The sequence below is a fragment of the Mesoplodon mirus genome (assembly GCF_964341445.2).
Source record: "Mesoplodon mirus genome assembly, chromosome: 6".
Lineage (NCBI taxonomy): Eukaryota > Metazoa > Chordata > Mammalia > Artiodactyla > Ziphiidae > Mesoplodon > Mesoplodon mirus.
Window position 1 is genome coordinate 133,874,058 of NC_138982.1, and position 19,843 is coordinate 133,893,900.

Below are 19,843 nucleotides of genomic sequence, written 5' to 3' on the forward strand. Positions count from 1 at the left end.
AAACTAAATTTAAGATTTTTTAAAATAAATAAGTTTAAAAGTATGCCATATTTTAAATTTTTTAGAAGGTTTTTTAATTTAAAAAAAAAAGGACAGAACAAGAGAGGGCCAGGAAACCTGTGTATTAAATGAGACTTAGGGGCTTCCCTGGTGGCTCAGTGGTTAAGAATTCACCTGCCAATGCAGGAGACACGGGTTCAAGCCCTGGTCCGGGAAGATCCCACATGCCACGGAGCAACTAAGCCCGTGCGCCACAACTACTGAGCCTGAGCTCTAGAGCCCGTGAGCCACAACTACTGAGCCCACATGCCACAACTACTGAAGCCCACGCACCTAGAGCCCGTGCTCTGCAACAAGAGAAGCCACCACAATGAGAAGCCCGCGCACCACAACAAAGAGTAGCCCCCGCTCACTGCAACTAGAGAAAGCCCACGTACGGCAAAGAAGACCCAATGCAGCCAAAAATAAAAATAAAATAAAATAAAGTTATGAAATAAATAAATGAGACTTAAGAGACATATCAACCAAATGCAATGTGTGGACTTTGTTTAAACCCTTTGATTACTCTGAGGTATTTTTAACTAACTGTGAAAAAATATTTCTTAGACAATCAGAGAAATCTGAACATGAATATTCAGTGATATTAAGAAATGAATTATTGTTCATTTTTTACGTGTGATAATAGCATTCTGTTGATGTTTTAACAAAATGAATCCCTATCTTTTCAGAGCCATATTGAAATATTTATAAGTAAATCTGATTTTCTTTTTAAATCCTCATCCTAAAATTCTTTCTTCAAGAAAATAACTTTGGTTGTCTTGATCCTGTAGAAGTCACTGCTTTTCAAATATACCCATGAATGAGGTGAAAGAATAGGGGGTGAAACTCAACAAACACCAAGGACAGATTTAGGGCTAAATGATAAACAAGTAAATTAAAAAGTTAATGTATTTATATACCCTTGATGGACCTAAAAGGTCCTTTAGAGCATACATACCATGTGGAGGTCAGGTTTCTGATAATGTTAACATCTGGAAAATAGCCATCAATCTGAAAATTTAAAAAAAAAAGACTTCTAAGTGGTAAACAGCTTTCACAAATCCCATGCACTTTACTTCATGAAAGGAAAAGAAGCACATCATCTATAAACTTGTATCAAACAAGGCATCAGCAAGAGCTAAAAGAGGAAAGAAACAAAGGACTTAAAAGCAGAGGAACAGGGCAACCCAAGAGTTTACGAAATAAAGACACGGTCCACAGAGAGAAGACCTCCAAGGCATCACCCTTATGCAGCTTCCCAGAGTGGGAAACATAGGTTCAACCAGGCTCAGAGTCCTGTTAAAGAAAGCAAGAAGGGTAATAAAGACACAGCTTAGGGGCTTCCATGGTGGTGCAGTAGTTAAGAATCCATCTGCCAATGTAGGGGACACGAGTTCGAGCCCTGGTCCAGGAAGATCCCACATGCTGCAGAACAACTAAGCCCATGTGCCACACAACAACTGAGCCCACGTGCCACAACTACTGAAGCCCATGTGCCACAACCATTGTAGCCCGCGTGCCTAGAGCCTGTGCTCCACAACGAGAAGCCACTGCAATGAGAAGCCCGCTCACCGCAACTAGAGAAAGCCTGTGTGCAGCCACGAAAACCCAACACAGCCAAAAATAAATATAAACTGAGTAAATAAATTTTTTAAAAAAGAAAAGACGCAGCTTAAAATTATCTTCATTAAGATGGCTACAATTTAAGAAGCTAAATTATTCACTTAATTAAAGGAAGAACAGGTTTTGAGGAAAGGCAGAATTGAGATCAGCGAGTATAAGTGAAGGCAAATTTTTGAGCTTGAAACGGACGCAGAGCTTCTCTACAATGAGAACCAGCCCCCAAGGGAGTGAATGGGGTCCTCATTTGCTGCCCTGAGGTACTAGACCCCTCACGGTGAGCTCCACATCACTCTCGACATTGGGTGAGGTTGGATCAGAGGTCCTTGAGGATCCTGAACAATTCCAAGGTTTTCTGGTGGGTAAAGTTAAAGACAAAATTATTCTGATGCTTATTAAAACGGTAAGAAAGACTTTTTTAGGGCTATTGCAAAATAGGAGAGAGATGGGGCTCAACTCTGAATTTAGCAAAGACGCCTGAGGATTTACAGCAATCAAGCAAAGCGAGGCAGTCAGTGGACAGAAAACTACTCAGAGGAGATAGCAGGGTAGGGAGATTCTTATGAAACAAACAAGCAACGGGGTTCTGGCTGAAGGTAGCCTAGGGTGATGATCACATATCAAGAGTGGGTGATTCTCTCTGAACTGACTTAGCAGGATTCTCGCTAAAATTGGGCTAGGCAGGCCAAAGACAGGACAGGAGCCAAGGTCCAGATCTAGACAAACACAGGACTCAGAGGAACCTGACTAAAGGCTGCTTAAGGAGAGAGTCTTTGTTTGTAATGTTAACTCCACCTTACAAAGAGAAATGCCTAGAGGTGGTGTCCACAGTCACAAAGCAAGTATGAGCTGGTGCCAGCGACAGATCCCAGACTCCCAGATCCAACCTTGGTGACGTCAGTTACCCCCGCTGCCTTGTAAAACCTTGCATGGCATAACACTTCTTAATTTCTCAAGTGCTTCCCGACATAATTTCTCTGTCTCCAAACTCCAGAAATGCTCATTTCTAAACATCAAGCTGTCATAAGATAGGGGGAAACTACCTTTGAACACAATGCCACATGAGAGATTTATATACAATCCCCTGTAATACTGAAGCAGACTGGTTCATCGCCATGAGGTATAATGAAGCCTTTTAAAGTGACCTTATAATAACAGGCATACAAATAAAATAGAAAAAAAAGTAAAAGACTGGATTTAAAAGCATCCGAAAAGAACAGGAAGTTTCCAATCACTAACAGGATTACAAAACCTCCATAGCACAAGCTAAGCAATTTCCCATGATGCCCAATGCCCAGGGAGAGCATTTACAGATGACAGAGCTGCTTCCTGTGCTCTTACAAGTACCATCTACAGGACAGAAGTTATTTAAGAATCTAAAGGGCGATGTACTAAATATTCTCTGGTTGCCCTTTAGATTACTTCTTCCACTGGGACCTGTGCCCTGGGAGGCTGACCTCTATGACCTGCATCAACCAGGCTCCCTTGCCCTCTGGCCCCTTAGGTACCAGTAGAAGCCAGGAGAGTAGGAGGAGGGGAAGGAAGGAAGGAGCATGCATCCCCCTGCTTCCTCCCTGCAGGGTCACCTGGGGGTCTCTCCATCACAGGTCACAGAGTCTCTCAGGTGATCCTCTCCCTCTATCCTTACTTCTAGGGGGTGGAGGGTGCCATAGACTATATCCCCTCAAAATTCATACGTTGAAACCTAATCCCCAACGTGATTGTAATAGGAGGTGAGGCCTTTGGGAGTTGATTAGGTCATGAGGGTGGAGAACTCATAAGTGGGATTAGTGCCCTTATGAAAGAGACCCCAGAGAGCTCCCTCCCCCCTTCTGTCATGTGACAGTCATCTATAAACCAAGAAGCAGGCCCTCACCAGACACCGAATCCTCCAGTGCCTTGATCTCGGACTTCCCAGCCTTCAGAACTATGAGAAATTTATAGCATTTATTCTGTTATAACAGTCTGAATGGACAAAGTCAGAGGGGTTTCCTCCTACCGCCCTGGCGCACCTCACTCCCCCTTTCTGTTTCTCAACCCCAGGACACACCTTTATTGAACTTTCTTCTGTCACCTCTTTGACTGGGCCATATACTGTCCTGCCCAGCTTCTGACTGACAGCAGTGGAAAAAGAAGAGGGGCAGAGAATCAAACATTTAATTTTCCATATTTACCCTCAATTGGTGGTGGTTAGTAGGGGACCCAGTTTTTAAGCTAGATTTCCTGGTATGTGTATGGGGAACGAGATGTGTTCAAGGAGGCCCTGAGGGTAAGGGTTCCCATGAAAATCCAGGATTGATATATGGAACTTTGTATACATGTGCATTTTTCTGAAAAGAGAAATCCAGAAAGAAAAAGGTCAAAAATGTAATTGTATTCTCAAAAGTTAACCCAGAAATGGAAAGCCAGCACTGTAAGAGAAACACAGCACAGGGGACTTCCCTGGTGGTACAGTGGATAAGAATCTGCCTGCCAATGCAGGGGACACGGGTTCGAGCCCTGGTCCGGGAAGATCCCACATGCCACGGAGCAACTGAGCCCGTGCACCACAGGTACTGAGCCTGCGCTCTAGAGCCTGTGAGCCACAACTACTGAGCCCACGTGCCACAACTACTGAAGGCTGCGTGCCTAAAGCCCGTGCTCCACAACAAGAGAAGCCACCGCAATGAGAAGCCGCGCACCGCAATGAAGAGTAGCCCCCACTCGCCGCAACTAGAGAAAGCCAGCGCGCAGCAACGGAGACCCGACGCAGCCAAAAATGAATGTATAAATTTTTTTTAAAAAGAGAAACATAGCACAGAAACAGTCACCGTGTGCCCAGAAGAAGAAAAACGACCAGGCTGACAGCGGGGACCCCGTGCCAGCTGCACAAGGAACCACGGCCTCCCCTTGGCCCACCACCACCCGCCCCAGGGAGGCAGCTGCGATGGTATGTTCCCACAAAGCACTCATGGCTCATCACTCACGGCTCCCTCTCAACAGTCAAGTGACATTTTGAAATCTCATCAGCTCAGCAGGTGCTTGGATGCACAAGCAATAGCAAAAACATTTCCGGGCTGAGGAGAATCTCATCCTGTTGTTCTGAAGAGCTTGGAGCATGGAGGCAAGGGAGAGTGTGGAAGGCAGCAAAGCAGGAGGAGGGAAAGCAGCAGACTAGCAGAGCTGACCCAACAGGAAATGCCCCAGAGCTGATGGCAGGGGCCCCATCTGGAGGCAGGGGTGATCCCCACTGTGGAGTCAGCCCTTACCTTACAGACACATGTGTACGTGGCCTGAGCCCAGCTCCACCCCTCACCTGCTGTGTGACCGAGAATATGTGGCTCACCCTCTCTGGGCTACATACAGCTTCTCCCTTTACCATTCAGTACGAACTTCATAGGACTGTTGTGTGGGTCAATGAGAAAATGCCTCTAAGACCCAGTAAATGCCTTCCCAGGTATGTTTTAGGATTCACGTCAGAGCTCCTCTCTACTTCCTTCGCTGTGGGGTGATCTCAGGTACAAACAGAAGCCTACAAAAGACTGATAAAATCAACCTTCCCTGGTGGCGCAGTGATTAAGAGTCCACCTGCCAATGCAGGGGACACGGGTTCAAGCCCTGGTCCGGGAAGATCCCACGTGCCGCAGAGCAACTAAACCCCTGCGCCACAACTCCTGAGACTGAGCTCTAGAGCCCAAGAGCCACAACTACTGAGCCCATGTGCTGCAACTACCGAAGCCCACGTGCGTACAGCCCGTGCTCTGCAACAAGAGAAGCCACTGCAATGAGAAGCCTGCGCACCGCAAAGAGGATCCAATGCAGCCAAAAATAAATAAATAAAACAAATAAATTTTTTTAAAAAAAATCCACCTCCAGTTCCACACCAGGATGGATGCCAAAAGGGAGTGACGAGCCACCAGGGCAAGGGCACCTGAGAGGAACCGGAACCTCCATCCCATACGGAGCCTGTATAAGTCCGTCCCCTATGCCACTGTCCCTTTCCCGGCTATACCAGGGGCCTTAGCTGACACTTGGCCCTGCCACGTACTGCCTGGGTGGTCTTGGGCAAGTTAGATTACCCCACTGACTCAGTTTCCTCATCTATAAATCAGGTACAATCATAATCATAGTACCTATCCTTTTGTAAGGATTTTAAAAATTCAGGTCAACTTCTTAGACTAGTGTCTGGCATGCAGTAATAACTCAATAAATGCCGGCCATGGTATTGCCCTGCACATTTCAGCTAGTTGCCAAGCCCCCTCTCATAAGGAGGCAGCTATGCTCTGAAGAGCAGCCAGACACTGGCACTACCAGCCCACAAGCCATGTACCACATACATCCTTGATTCTGAGATGTGTTTTGTATTTTAGCATTCCTAAAATTACAATCTATGTGCACATGTCACATAGTGGATTTTCTCATCTGTAAAATGGGGATAATAACAGCATCCAGCTCATGATTCATATATGCAAAATGCTTTGAACAGGGCGTGGCATCAGAAATTGTCCTCTGTGGGTATTACCCTCAGCATTATATCAAATGATCTGACCTGCTGTAGGCCTTCCCCCACCAAGGGAATGTGAAAATTCTCCCTCGTTCCTCACTTAATCTGAGGATCCCTTGATCCCTGGTACCTGAAGGTGCTGAGAGCGGGGCCCTAGTAAATTCCCAAAGAATGTGTGGAATTTCAGGTAGTTGCTAGATGTTTACCATCCCATCAGCTTCCTAGAACTGGTTACTTACAGGGCGTTGTTTAGAAGTTGCTGAGTTTGGTTCTGGGTTTATTGAGGTTCCTTTTTTTCGCACCTTGAGTAACGTGCAGGTCACACTGTGGGTTTCCTGGTGACCCCTGGAAAACAACTGGCCTCCCATGAATCTGAAAGGGCCCCATGGAAGACAGAGCTTTCGCAGAGGCACGAGAACCAACGGGAAGTGGAGAGATTGCAGCAGGAAGGGCATCCCAGTACAGCTGAAGATCAATGAAGGAGCCCAAAACCGAGGCAAGCAAATCAATGGCCTCCGCTGTCCATAAAACTGGAGTGTTTTCCCTTCCTCTTGCTTCCTCATCTTACCCGCTGCTTTGGAGGCAAGGGGAAGGACCAACAAACAAGGGTACATGCCGTGGACGGTAAACCCCTGAGATCGCAGATGCTGGGGCAGATTACCTGGATTCAAATGGTCCCCAACCATTAGCCATGTGACCTTGGACCAGTCCACCAACTACTCTGTGCCTCAGTTTCCTCATCTGTAAGATGAGGATGGAAGTAGCTAAGAGGAGAATGAAGTTTACACGAATTAAGAGTACACATGGGGGCTTCCCTGGTGGCGCAGTGGTTGAGAGTCCGCCTGCCGATGCAGGGGACACGGGTTCGTGCCCCGGTCCGGGAGGATCCCACATGCCGCGGAGCGGCTGGGCCCGTGAGCCATGGCCGCTGAGCCTGCGCATCTGGAGCCTGTGCTCCGCAGCGGGAGAGGCCGCAGCGGTGAGAGGCCCACGTATTGCAAAAAAAAGTACACATGAAGCTCTTGGAAACATGCCAGGCACACAACATGAGCCTGCAGAGCGTCAGCCACCATCACGCTATGGTACCTGTCCCCCAGGAGCCCTGCGAAGGGAAACATGTTTCAGTGAAACTGGGGTAGTGGAGCGGGGGGGTCTTTGCTACTTCCCAGCACCAGTGAAATGGGAAGACGACTGGAGACAAATGGAACAGGATGCCAATGGCAGCCACTCCACGTACAAACTGTTACTGATGTTCTCTGAACCTCAGCTTCCTCCCCAGATACATGGGGTTTAGCTTCTTCACCTCTCAGGGTTGTCATGAGAAATCAGAACACACTGTGTAGGCATCAAATAAATGGTACTTCTTGTCATCTCTCCCTCCTCCCTGGAGTGCAAAGAAGGCAGAAAAAGCCAAAACGCTACGGTCAGCATGGCTAGTGAGGTTTTCCTACCAAAAAAGCCAAGACAGCAGCCCACTTTTCCCAGGCCTGCTCAGGACGCCCATCTTCCAGCCCTAAGATGTCAGCCATTTTCCACCAAAGGCCCGGAGATCAGGATTCAGGGTCAGTAAAACCCTGCAGAAAAGGGGAAAAAGCCTAGGTTTTGGAAGTCCTCCTCAGCAAAAACCTCTCACCAAAGGTTACAGGGGCTAATTGACAGCTACATCAGGACATGGAACCTGAATCATTAGCAAGAAGGGCTAGGGAAAGTCGCTTTTCTATAAACATCTGAAGGATAGAGTGTAGATCAATGTCAAAAACGATGCCAAAAACGACTGCATACTACTCGCTTACACAGCTTTTTCCTTCTTCACACAAATGATAAAACGCTTCTGAATATAAATCATCTTCAATTAAGACATTTCTGTTGGAAAGCACTTTTGGCAGGACGAACGAAATATCTGCCACTGTTCTCCGACTTGGAGCTTTCAAGGTTGGCACGGCGATTTATTTTTGTTGATTCAACAAAATACAAACGGAAAGGGCCTAAAAATTGATTTGCCAATTAAACTCAATGATTCTTCACAATGAAATGTGCTTTATTAGCTTTGCCAGCGTTATAAAAATGCCTCCTAGCTTTCCTGCTGCTTTCAGGATTTACACCATTGATACTTGTGCTGACAGAAAGATTAAGTAAGGACGGGATGATGCAAAATGTGTCTTCTGTGTTGCTGGAACGGAAGGAGGAGAAACGATTAAGGGCTTGGGCCATTTCAGAGAGAACGTCTGCCCAGCATTCGTAATTCTTGAAAAAACGATTTGGGTTGAGTAAGGGGACCGTTGTCACTCATTTTGTGTGTACTTGTTCTCTGGCAAATTACAGATTCACTAATAGAGGCCAATTTGCTGAGATGAAAACAATCACAATTAAGCAAATTCTTCATTTTCTCTTTTCACTTTTCAAAGGGATGAGTGTCCAGATAGGCAGCCAACCAAATGATGGGTGTCAGATGCTTCTGCAAAATGGACCAATGTACAGAGGGGCACCAGAAGCCTACTTGGGTCCAGCGCAAAATTTTTCTGAATTGCAACCACGAGATCCAGACCACAACTGCAATGAATTCACGTACAACAGCCATAAACCCAAGCCAGCTGAATGCTGATGCTTCCTGGTGGTCAGAGCATGGATATAGCAGGCTGCTATGCATTTTTAAACTTGATTGTACATAATTGTTCATCATTGACCCATTCTCCAACCCTCCTGGGCTGGAACATGTCGCTAGGCAACCAATTTTGCTCTATATACTTTCCGAAAGCTAGTGAGGTAACAACAAAGTGTCAACTAAGTGAATACTAACCGTTAGAGGCAGGTTCAAATTAAAAAAGGATGCCCAGTTTCCTTAAAGCACGTCCATCTCATGTTTTCTCCTCATGCAGACACATATTTCCCATGTCTTACAACTCAGCAAATAAGCTCTCTTAGGCTGAATTGGATGAAACTGCCCTTTTGGTAGCTCAATTTGGCAATCCATACAGTTCAACCTAATAACTTGAAAGAAATTCACACAGACTGTAACACAGAGGAAACATAACCCTCTGCTACTATAATCACAGTTGTGCTTTGTATCAGTAACATGTCATTTACCTAGTCCACACATTTCTGGAAATTGTGTTTATAGAAGACAGTTGGGAGAGGCAGCCTGCATCATTTTGCAAATGCCTGAATAAGCAGTCACATTTCTTTTTCCATTTTAGGCTATTACACACTGATCTATTTCTTGTACAATAATCCACACACTTCCTGCCTTTTCAAATGCTTGGAGCCACAGGGAATGGGACTCAATTTATTTTTCCTAATTTGAGATCGGGAACACCAGAGGATGCCCTAAAGATGAAGACAGAGGACATGAACTGCCAAGTACAGGAAAGAAGTTCATTTAAGGGGAAAGAGGTGGGAAGGCAGGATGGCTGGTATCAGAGAACACGATGCTGGTCTGGGAAAGCCAGTGAAATCGAGTGAGTCTCCATGTCCAAGGCAGCTGAGAGCACCACAGTCAAGGAGAAATGGGAAAACATAATGGCACCAAGTCAGCTTGCAGAATACCTCCAGGAAGTTTTAGAATCTCTGTCGGAAGTCGTGCAAAATGACCAGCTTGGGCCATGCATACAAGTAGATGATCAACCTCATTAAGAAACAATTGGTAGGGACTTCCCTGGCGGTCCAGTGGGTTAAGACTCTGGGCTTCCAATGCAGGGGACATGGGTTCAGTCCCTGGTCGGGGAAATAAGATCCCACGTGCCATGGGGCGCAGCAAAAAAAGAAAAAATTGGTAAAAATAATAATAAGGTGAAGGGAGAATTCACAGTGAAGTTTAAGTTTAAATTTCTGCCCATACTGAGCAAGTTTGAATATGTCTGCCATTATGATTTTCTAGCAACCAACATTAATTGTATCTAAAATTACTAAGTTACAACTTATAAAGTAGACACATGTAAACTTTACATTGGGTAAATGGCAAACTATCTTAAGAAGACAATAGAAAGGTTATTGCCCATACCCAGATGAGTCCTATTAAAATATAGCCAGGCTTTCTTGTTTAGTCTGGACTTGCTTTATTACATGCTTATAATTAAAAAGAGAAAAATAAACAATACAGAAACATATAAAGTTAAAAGGTGGAAAGTTTTCTCTTCAAGTCATTACTACCCTCATTTTCACTCCCCAGAGGTAAGCGCCAATTTGTTTACTTACTTTTAACAAAAGTGGCATCCTAGGCATATCCCAGCATCTTGCTTTTTTCACTCAACATTACAACACAGAGAGTCCTCTGGAATATTCAATTCACCAGACCATTTGCCCACAGTTTCAAAATAAAGCTTCTCATATAGTAAGAGTCACCCTTCCTCTCTGAGTTGACAATTTAAAGACCAACAAGGAACAGAGCCAACGTTTTATAGTAACTATAAACGGAATATAACCTTTAAAAATTGGCAATCATTATGTTGTATACCCGAAACTCACATAATACTGTACATCAACTACACCTCAGCAAAAAAGAAATAAATAACAATAAAGACCGTCAAAAGCAGTATCAATTATTTATCTCCCTAAATCTCCAAGACATACTTCTAGAAGCCCAGGAATAAGGAAAGAATTTTTTTTCAAATCAGTAGATATTTCCCAGGAAATTCAGCCCAACACAAACGGGGCTCCCAAGAAGCAGCTGGTTCACACCACAAATGGGCGCCTTGAGTTGGAGTCTCAAAGGAGAGACATCTATAACACAAAAAAAAGAGAAAGAAAAATGAAATCCAGAAACATCAAAGACTGATATCAAGAGCCAACTACTAAATTAAATTCTGAAGCCCAGTGCTACAAAGTGGGAGAAGAATGTTATTTCAACAGGGACATTTTGAACCCCCTGCGAAGGAAATTTGGAGCCCGCTGGAAGCCAGCGACTATTAAGACAAGGAACAACAAAAACACTTTCATGAGCGTTAGGACTGTCACAGAAAAGCAGAGACTGACGGAACTGTGGTGTGTGCTCCATGAATTCCACATTGCCCCAACTCGGGAATTACCAAGTCATATTTCAGGTTGTATTTTCTTTCCTTAAGGGAGACAGCTGCAGACTTAAACTCTGAAGCCAACAGTCTTAACCTCAGCTCTACAAACAGACTTTAAGAAAGTCAGTTCCTCTCTCTAGATGTCAGCTTTCTTGTCTGTAAAATGAGAAGACTTAACTAAGGGAACTCTAAAATCTTTAACATGACTTATTCCTATGATTCTGTTTGGCTAAACTACGTTTGTGGACAGATGGATGAACGGATGGATGGCTGGATAGATGGAAGAACGATGGAGGGATAGGTGGGTGGATGGATGGATAGGTGGGTGGATGGATGGATGGATGTTAGATGGATAGATGGATGGATAGATAGGTGGAGGGATGGATAGGTGGATAGATGGATGGATGAACAGGTGGATGAATGGATAATAGATGGATGATGAATGGATGGATGGATAATGGAAGATGGATGGATGAATAAATGAATAGACAGATGGATGGACAGGTAGATGGATAGTAGATGGATAGGTGGATGGATGATGAATGGATAGATGGATGGATAATGGAAGATGGATGGATGAATGAATGGACGGATGATAGATGGATGGATGAATGATAGATGAATGATGGATGATGAATGGATAGATGATGGACGGATGGGAAGCAGTGGTCTACTGAGTGGGATTGTACAGGCTTATGACCAATTGTTAAAAAGTTTTAAAATATTGTGGGCCAATCGACATCATGTTGGTAGCTTGGAATCAGCCATGATGGGAATATTTACATCATGGAAATCGGCAAACACTACAAATCAGGCACTCTTATTCACGCCTGAAGTCACTTTACCAAAACATCACTGATGGAATAGAAGGAAGAAGGAAAAGAAGGGGAGAGTGGAGACGAAGCGGCAGTATCTATGTGTAAACAGTCCTCCAAGTGGGCTATCCCCCCATTATCTCCATGTGGATACACTTACTTTATTCTCTGCCTGAAACACCATTACTCAGCTTTGCCTGAATAACCGGAACTTGCCCAAAACTCAGCTCAAGCATCACCTCTTTTAGGAAAGCCATCCCTGAGGTCTGCCCCTAGTCTGTGTGAGATACCCCTGCACCCGGCATGCTCCCACCTCCATCTGCCCTCTCAGGCAACGCCTACAATGCAGAGTGGCCACTGTCCATTTAGCCAGCCCCACTAGGCTCTCAGCTAATTCAGGACAGCACCTGTGCATCCTAGCTCCTGGTGCTCAATGCTCAGCACAAACCCAGGCACACAGTCACCCCCCCAATAAGTACATTTTGAAATAAAGCAACAGTTTTAACCGCAAGGCAGAGCAAAAGTGTTTACTGGTAAAAGGTTTTAGCCTCAAAGAGCTGCATTTATTCTATCCCAGTCATAATTGCGTAATTGGAGATTTTTCAACAGTTTAAGCTTTTCAAGTCCACTTTCCCCTAAATTGTGGTTTTCCATTAAATCAGTTCACCTATATTTATCACAAAACAGTGCAGTGTGTCACTGACCCACTTTGTTTCATTTCTTTGCTACTCAATGACATCCACATGTCACTATGAATTGCATTTTTAAATAAAGAATTAAATAGATTTGCCCTGGATTTACCCAAGCGGGCTCTAAGAGCATTGGGATTCACCCTCGGGTTCCATTGCCTAATCTATTAAAGTGGCTTCAAGCAACTACTTAAGCTTTCTCATCCTTAGTTATCCAATCCATTAAGTGAAGACAGAAGACTAAAAATAACACCGACCAGAAGCTCCCACACTGTCCTGTGCCAGAGTAAAGGCAGGCTCACCAACCCTGACCTCAACAATGGCCAGTATTACTGTGAGTGGAATTACACACAGCTGTCACCATGGGGAAAAAAGGAAATGTCTTCATCTGCTTGGGCTGCCATAACAAAACACCACAGGCTGGGTGACCTAAACAACAGAAATTTATTGTCTCACAGTTCTGGAGGCTGAAAGTCCAAGATCAAGGTGCCGGTAGGGTTGGCTTCTGGGGAGATCTTTCTTCCTCAGCCTATAGTTGGCCACCTTCTCACTGTGTCCTCACATGGCCTTTCCTCTGCGTACACACAGAGAGAGAAGGAGCTCTGGTGTCTCTTCCTCTTCTTATAAGGACATTATCCCTACTGGATTATGGACCCACAATTTTGATCTCATTTAACCTTAATTATCTTCTTAAAGGCCCTATATCCAAATGCAGTCACGGGGGGATCGGGGGAGGGCATAGAGTTTCAACATACGAATTTGGTGAGGGGAACCACAATTCAGTCCATGATGGAAAACTACTGAGCACCTACTGGGTACTAATACCTACTATTCTTCACAAGGGAAAGAATCTTTCTCCACTCTCCTGGAAGGAAAAAAACTAGACCTCTGTTCTGGGTTGAATTATTGTCCCCCACCCAAATTCATGTCAAAGTCCTAACCCCAAGAACGTCATAATGTGATCTTATTTGGAAATAGGGTCACTGCAGATGTTATTAGTTAATATAAGGTCATACTGGAGTAGGGTGGCCCCCAATCCAATATGACTAGTGTCTTCATAAAAAAGGGGAAATTTGGACATAGACGGGCACACTGGGAGAACACCATGTGAAGATGAAGGCAGAGATGAGGGTGACAATGCCACAAGCTAAGGAACTCCAATGACTGCTAGCAAACTGCCAAAAGCTGGGGAAAAAAGCATGTCACAGATTCTCCCTCACAGCATTCAGGGGGAAACCTGACCTTGGACTTTCAGCCTCCAGAACTAAGAGACAATAAGTTTCTGTTGTTTAAGTGGCCCAGTTTGAGATACTTTGTTGTGGCAGCCCTAGGAAACTAATACAAGCTCTCTTTCAACATCCCCTAACTCACTCCTCCCAGGAAAGAAGAGGACTTCCCTAGTTGGCAGATTGGGAGAAGATACTGAACACATGATGCCTGGTGCCTTCTGGATTCTCTCTTTTGGAGCCAATCACCTTCCGGACTTACCTTTTCCTTCTCTGCCCTGTTCCTGGGGTTGACCAGCCCTACAAGTCGGGAAGGGAGGTGAGCAAGCCCATTTATCCCTCACCTCTAAGCCTGTTTTCCAACCAGCTTTTTCTGTAATAATGCTGATCTTCTGACCCCCGTGCATCTGAATTCTCTGTTAGATTCATCAACTGGCTCTAAACTCTGGGGTGAGAAGGGGGGCAATAATTATCACCCTTCAAACCTTGACAGTGCCCTTCACATAGCTCTATCACTGAATTCTCATGACACTCCCACACTATCAGGTACAAGGGAAGCAGCTGAGACTCATGAAGATTTTGTATCTTGACCATAGTCCCAGGACTACTGGGTGGGGAGCCAGGAGTCCAACCCACATCTTCTGACAGCAAATCCTACATTCTTTCAATGAGAATCACTGTTCTGACTTATTACAGCAAGTCAAGTATTCAACAAGAAGACGAAAAAAGGTAAAAGTCTTTGTTAAAGATCTTGAGTAGAAAAGAAAAATCCAATTAGTTACCATTGAGAGCTAATAAAGGCGATTAGGCATGGGCTCTTCCAAGCCAGATAGTACTTAGTCACCTACTAAACTACCCAAGAGGAACAGCTTTTCCATGCTGGGGGAAAACTCTGAAAATTTTAAGCTTATTAGTAAGACTGGTTCAAGTACAGTCCTACTTAAGTATCAAGCCAGAACTACTTGGACACAGGCAATGTCTGTTGGCCTGTAGACCCCAATAAGCTACCACTATTAAAAATAATAATAATAACACATTTAGAAAAGAGTTAACACCTATCCTTCTGAAACTATTCCAAAAAATTGCAGAGCAAGGAATACTCCCAAACTCATTTTATGAAGGCACCATCACCCTGATACCAAAACCAGACAAAGATACCACAAAAAAAGAAAATTACAGACCAATATCACAGATGAACATAGATGCAAGAATCCTCAACAAAATACTAGCAAATGAAATCCAACAATATATTAAAAGGATCATACACCATGAGCAAGTGGGATTTATCCCAGGGACGCAAGGATTTTTCAATATCCGCAAATCAATCATTGTGATACACCACATAAACAAACTGAAGAACAAATACCATATGATCATCTCAATAGACGCAGAAAAAGCTTTTGACAAAATTCAACACCGATTTATGATTAAAAAAAAGAAAAACTCTCCAGAAAGTGGGCATAGAGGGAACATACCTCAACATAATAAAGGCCATATATGACAAACCTACAGCTAACATCATACTTAACAGTGAAAAGCTGAAAGCATTTCCTCTAAGATCAGGAACAAGACAAGGATGTCCACTCTCACCACTTTTATTCAACATAGTTTTGGAAGTCCTAGCAATGGCAATTAGAGAAGAAAAAGAAATAAAAGGAATCCAAATTGGAAAAGAAGAAGTAAAACTGTCACTGCTTGCAGATGACATGATACTATACGTAGATAATCCTAAAGATGCTACCAGAAAACTACTAGAGCTCATCAACGAATTCAGTAAAGTTGCAGGATACAAAATTAATACACAGAAATCTCTTGCAATTCTATAACTAACAATGAAAGATCAGACAGAGAAATTAAGAAAACAATCCCATTTACCAACCCATCAAAAAGAATAAAATACCTAGGAATAAACCTACCTAAGGAGACAAAAGACATGTACCCTGAAAACTATAAGATGCTGATGAAAGAAACCGAAGATGACACAAATACATGGAAAGATATTACACGTTCTTGGACTGGAAGAATCAATATTGTCAAAATGACTCTACTACCCAAAGCAATGTACAGATTCAATGCAATCCCTATCAAACTACCACTGGCATTTTTCACAGAACTAGAACAAAAAATTTCACAATTTGTATGGAAACACAAAAGACCTGAAATAGCCAAAGCAATCTTGAGAACGAAAAACGGAGCTGGAGGAATCAGGCTCCCTGACTTCAGACTATACTACAAAGCTACAGTAATCAAGACAGTATGGTATTGGCACAAAAACAGAAAGATAGATCAGTGGAACAGGATAGAAAGTGCAGAGGTAAACCCACGCACATATGGTCACCGTATCTTTGATAAAGGAGGCCGGAATGTACAGTGGAGAAAGGACCGCCTCTTCAATAAGTGGTGCTGGGAAACCTGGAGAGGGACATGTAAAAGTAGGAGATTAGATCACTGCCAAACAGCATACACAAAAATAAACTCAAAATGGATTAAAGACCTAAATGTAAGGCCAGAAACTATCAAACTCTTAGAGGAAAACATAGGCAGAACACTCTATGACATAAATCACGGCAATATCTTTCTGCAACCACCTCCTAGAGCAATGAAAATAAAAATAAACAAATGGGACCTAATTAAACCTAAAAGTTTTTGCAGAGCAAAGGAAACCATAAACAAAACAAAAAGCCCTCAGAATGGGAGAAAATATTTGCAAATGAAGCAACCGACAAGGGGTTCATCTCCAAAATATACAAACAGCTCATGCAACTCAATATCAAAAAAATAAACAACCCAATCAAAAAAATGGGCAGAAGATCTAAATACACACTTCTCCAAAGAAGACATACAGATAGCTAAAAAGCACATGAAAAGATGCCAACATCACTAATTATTAGAGGAATGCAAATCAAAACTGCAATGAGGTATCACCTCACACCAGTCAGAATGGTCATCATCAAAAACTCTACAAACAATAAATGCTGGAGAGGGTGTGGAGAAAAGGGAACCTTCCTACCCTATTGGTGGGAATGTAAATTGGTACAACCACTATGGAGAACACCTTAAATAACTAAAAAAAGAACTACCATATGATCCAGCAATCCCACTCCTGGGCATATATCTAGAGAAAACCATAATTCAAAAAGAGACAGGTACCCCAATGTTCACTGCAGCACTATTTACAATAGCCAAGGCATGGAAGCAACCTAAATGTCCATCGACAGATGAATGGATAGATAAAGAAGGTGTGGTACATATACAGAATGGAATATTACTCAGCCATAAATAAGAGTGAAATAATGCCATCTGTAGCAACATGGATGGACCTAAAGATTATCATACTAATTGAAGTAAGTCAGACAGAGAAGACAAATATCATATGATATCACTTATATGTGGAATCTAAAAAAATGATACAAATGAACTTATTTACAAAGCAGAAATAGACTCACAGACATAGAAAACAAACTTATGGTTACCGAATGGGAAAGGAGGGTGAGGGATTAATTAGGAGTTTGGGATTAACATATACACACTACTATATAAAAAACAGATAATCAACAAGGACCTACTGTATAACAAAGGGAACGCTACTCAATATCCTGTAACAACTTAATGGGAAAAGGACCTTAGAAAGAATGGATATATGTATATGTATAACTAAGTCACTTTGCTGTACCCCTGAAACTAACACAACATTGTAAATCAACTATATTCCTAAAATCAATAAATTAATTAATTTAATTAAATAGTGGGAACTCACAATTTTCCACTATAGACTCTTTTTTTTTAATTCTTTGAGTTTTTATTTCTAGTGCCATCTGTCACATTCCCCTTAACAGTTTTTTTTTAAAATTTTGATTGGTGCATATTTAGGTATACATAAAACTTTTTCAGATTCTTTTCCATTTTAGGTTATTACAATATATTGAATACAGTTCCCTGCTACTACTACACAGTAGGACCTACTACACAGTAGGCCCTTGTTGTTTATCTATTTTATATATAGTAGTGTGTATCTGATAATCCCAAACTCCTAATTTACCCCTCCCCTTCCTTTCCCCTTTGGGAACCATAAGTTTGTTTTCTATGCCTGTGAGTCTATTTCTGCTTTGTAAATAAGTTCATTTGCATCATTTTGTTAGATTCTACATAAGTGATACCATATGATATTTGTCTTTCTCTGTCTGACTTACTTCACTTAGTATGATAATCTCTAGGTCCACCCATGTTGCTGCAAATGGCATTATTTCATTCTTTTTCATGGCTGAGTAATATTCCACTATATATATGTACCACATCTTCTTTATCCATTCATCTGTCGGTGGACATTTAAGTTGCTTCCATGCACTATAGAGCCATTTTTTTTCTCTTCATCTCTTCTTTCCTTGTACCTGCCAATTGTTTAGACTTGCTGGTGGTGGCTAGTATCATTGAACATCAGGGTTAAAGAGGTGGGAGTACTCTGAAATGAACAGCTTCTTAAGAAACCATCCTATGTCCAAACTATAGAACACAAGTACACTTTTGCCTGTAACTCACTAACTGACCTGATAGAGGCAATGGAATGATCCAGACACACTAAAAATAATATTTAATCTAGATCTGTACAAATTTCTATTAGAAACATATGTTAAAATACAATCAACAACACAAGAACAGGGGGGAAAGACAGGAACAAATGTGATTCCATGTCATCTAGAAAACAGAAAGCTCAAGGAAACGACTGTGTCATGTGGCTGTGAAAGAAAAAAGAAAAAACCACATGCCGTAAAAGCTAGGAAGGGATCTACAAAAATGAAAGATCGTGATCAAAGCACAGCTGGAATAATGGGATCAGCTACAGGAAACCCAACTCATTTCAAAGAGGTCTTTGACAGTTTGCAGAACAACACAGAAAAGGAAGCAGCAAGAATCCTGTGTGGGGCTTCCCTGGTGGCACAGTGGTTAAGAATTCACCTGCCAAGGCAGGAGACACGGGTTCGAACCCTGGTCCAGGAAGACCCCACATGCCGCGGAGCAACTAAGCCCGTGCGTCACAACTACTGAGCGTGCGCTCTAGAGCCCGTGAGCCACAACTACTGAGCCCACGTGCCACAACTACTGAAGCCCATGCACCTATAGCCCGTGCTCCACAACAAGAGAAGCCACTGCAATAAGAAGCCCACGCACCGCAATGAAGAGTAGCCCCCGCTCGCCGCAACTAGAGAAAGCCCACTTGTAGCAACGAAGACCCAACGCAGCCATAAATAAATAAATAAATTTATTTTAAAAAGAATCCTGTGTGGTCTAAAAACAAAGCCCAAGGAATGAGAGCTATAGGAAATGGCGAAGTTTCACCTGGAAAGAGAGATAAAGGGAAGACACAGCCACAATCTTCAGATACTTGAGGGCTCTCGGGCCAACTGGTGAAGGCACCAGAGGAGGGGATTTCAGCTCAATATAAATTAAAATTAGAGATGCCCCCCAAAATGGAAAGAGGCTGCTTTGTGATAGAATTTTGATCTCCAGTAGTATTCAGGGGAACAGATAGAGGCCCATAGGTCACAGATGTTATAAAGGGGGTTCCTGTTTTAAGACAAAAGTGAGTTGGGATGACCACCAATGTTCTTCTCAGCTCAACAATAAAATCCAACCCAGACCCCAAGGTGATGTTGATGCCTCTAACCTGAGCCCTAAGCTCCTTGTTGGGGGGACTTCTTGCTAATCACGCACCTTGACTTGCATGCGCACCTAAAGATCCAAACTTCTAGTCACCTGGATGCACCTGGCATGTGAAAATCAAGAAAGGGATTCTTTTTTAGTTCCCTCGTCTGTAGCACTCTGCTTTGTTTCTGTCTGGTAATGGCTTTGCTGGCAGGTGGGAGGAAGGAGCACAGGGCGGGGAGCACATAAGCGCAGCAGAAGGGTGAAGCGATGTGCAAGCTGACATTCGGGGACACACCCACCTGCCAGCCTGTGTGCGTCTGGC

The 19,843-nt window shown here is 43.2% G+C and overlaps 1 protein-coding gene across 1 annotated transcript in view; it reads right to left on the reverse strand.

Annotated features, from left to right (window-relative positions):
- The window catches only part of TIAM1 (TIAM Rac1 associated GEF 1), a gene marked incomplete at its 5' end in the record, with an annotated part of 515,782 nt that overhangs the window by 317,558 nt on the left and 178,381 nt on the right, over positions 1–19,843 (reverse strand). The window contains one exon of the mRNA XM_082624561.1: positions 998–1,050. The remainder of the gene's footprint in view (positions 1–997; positions 1,051–19,843) is intronic.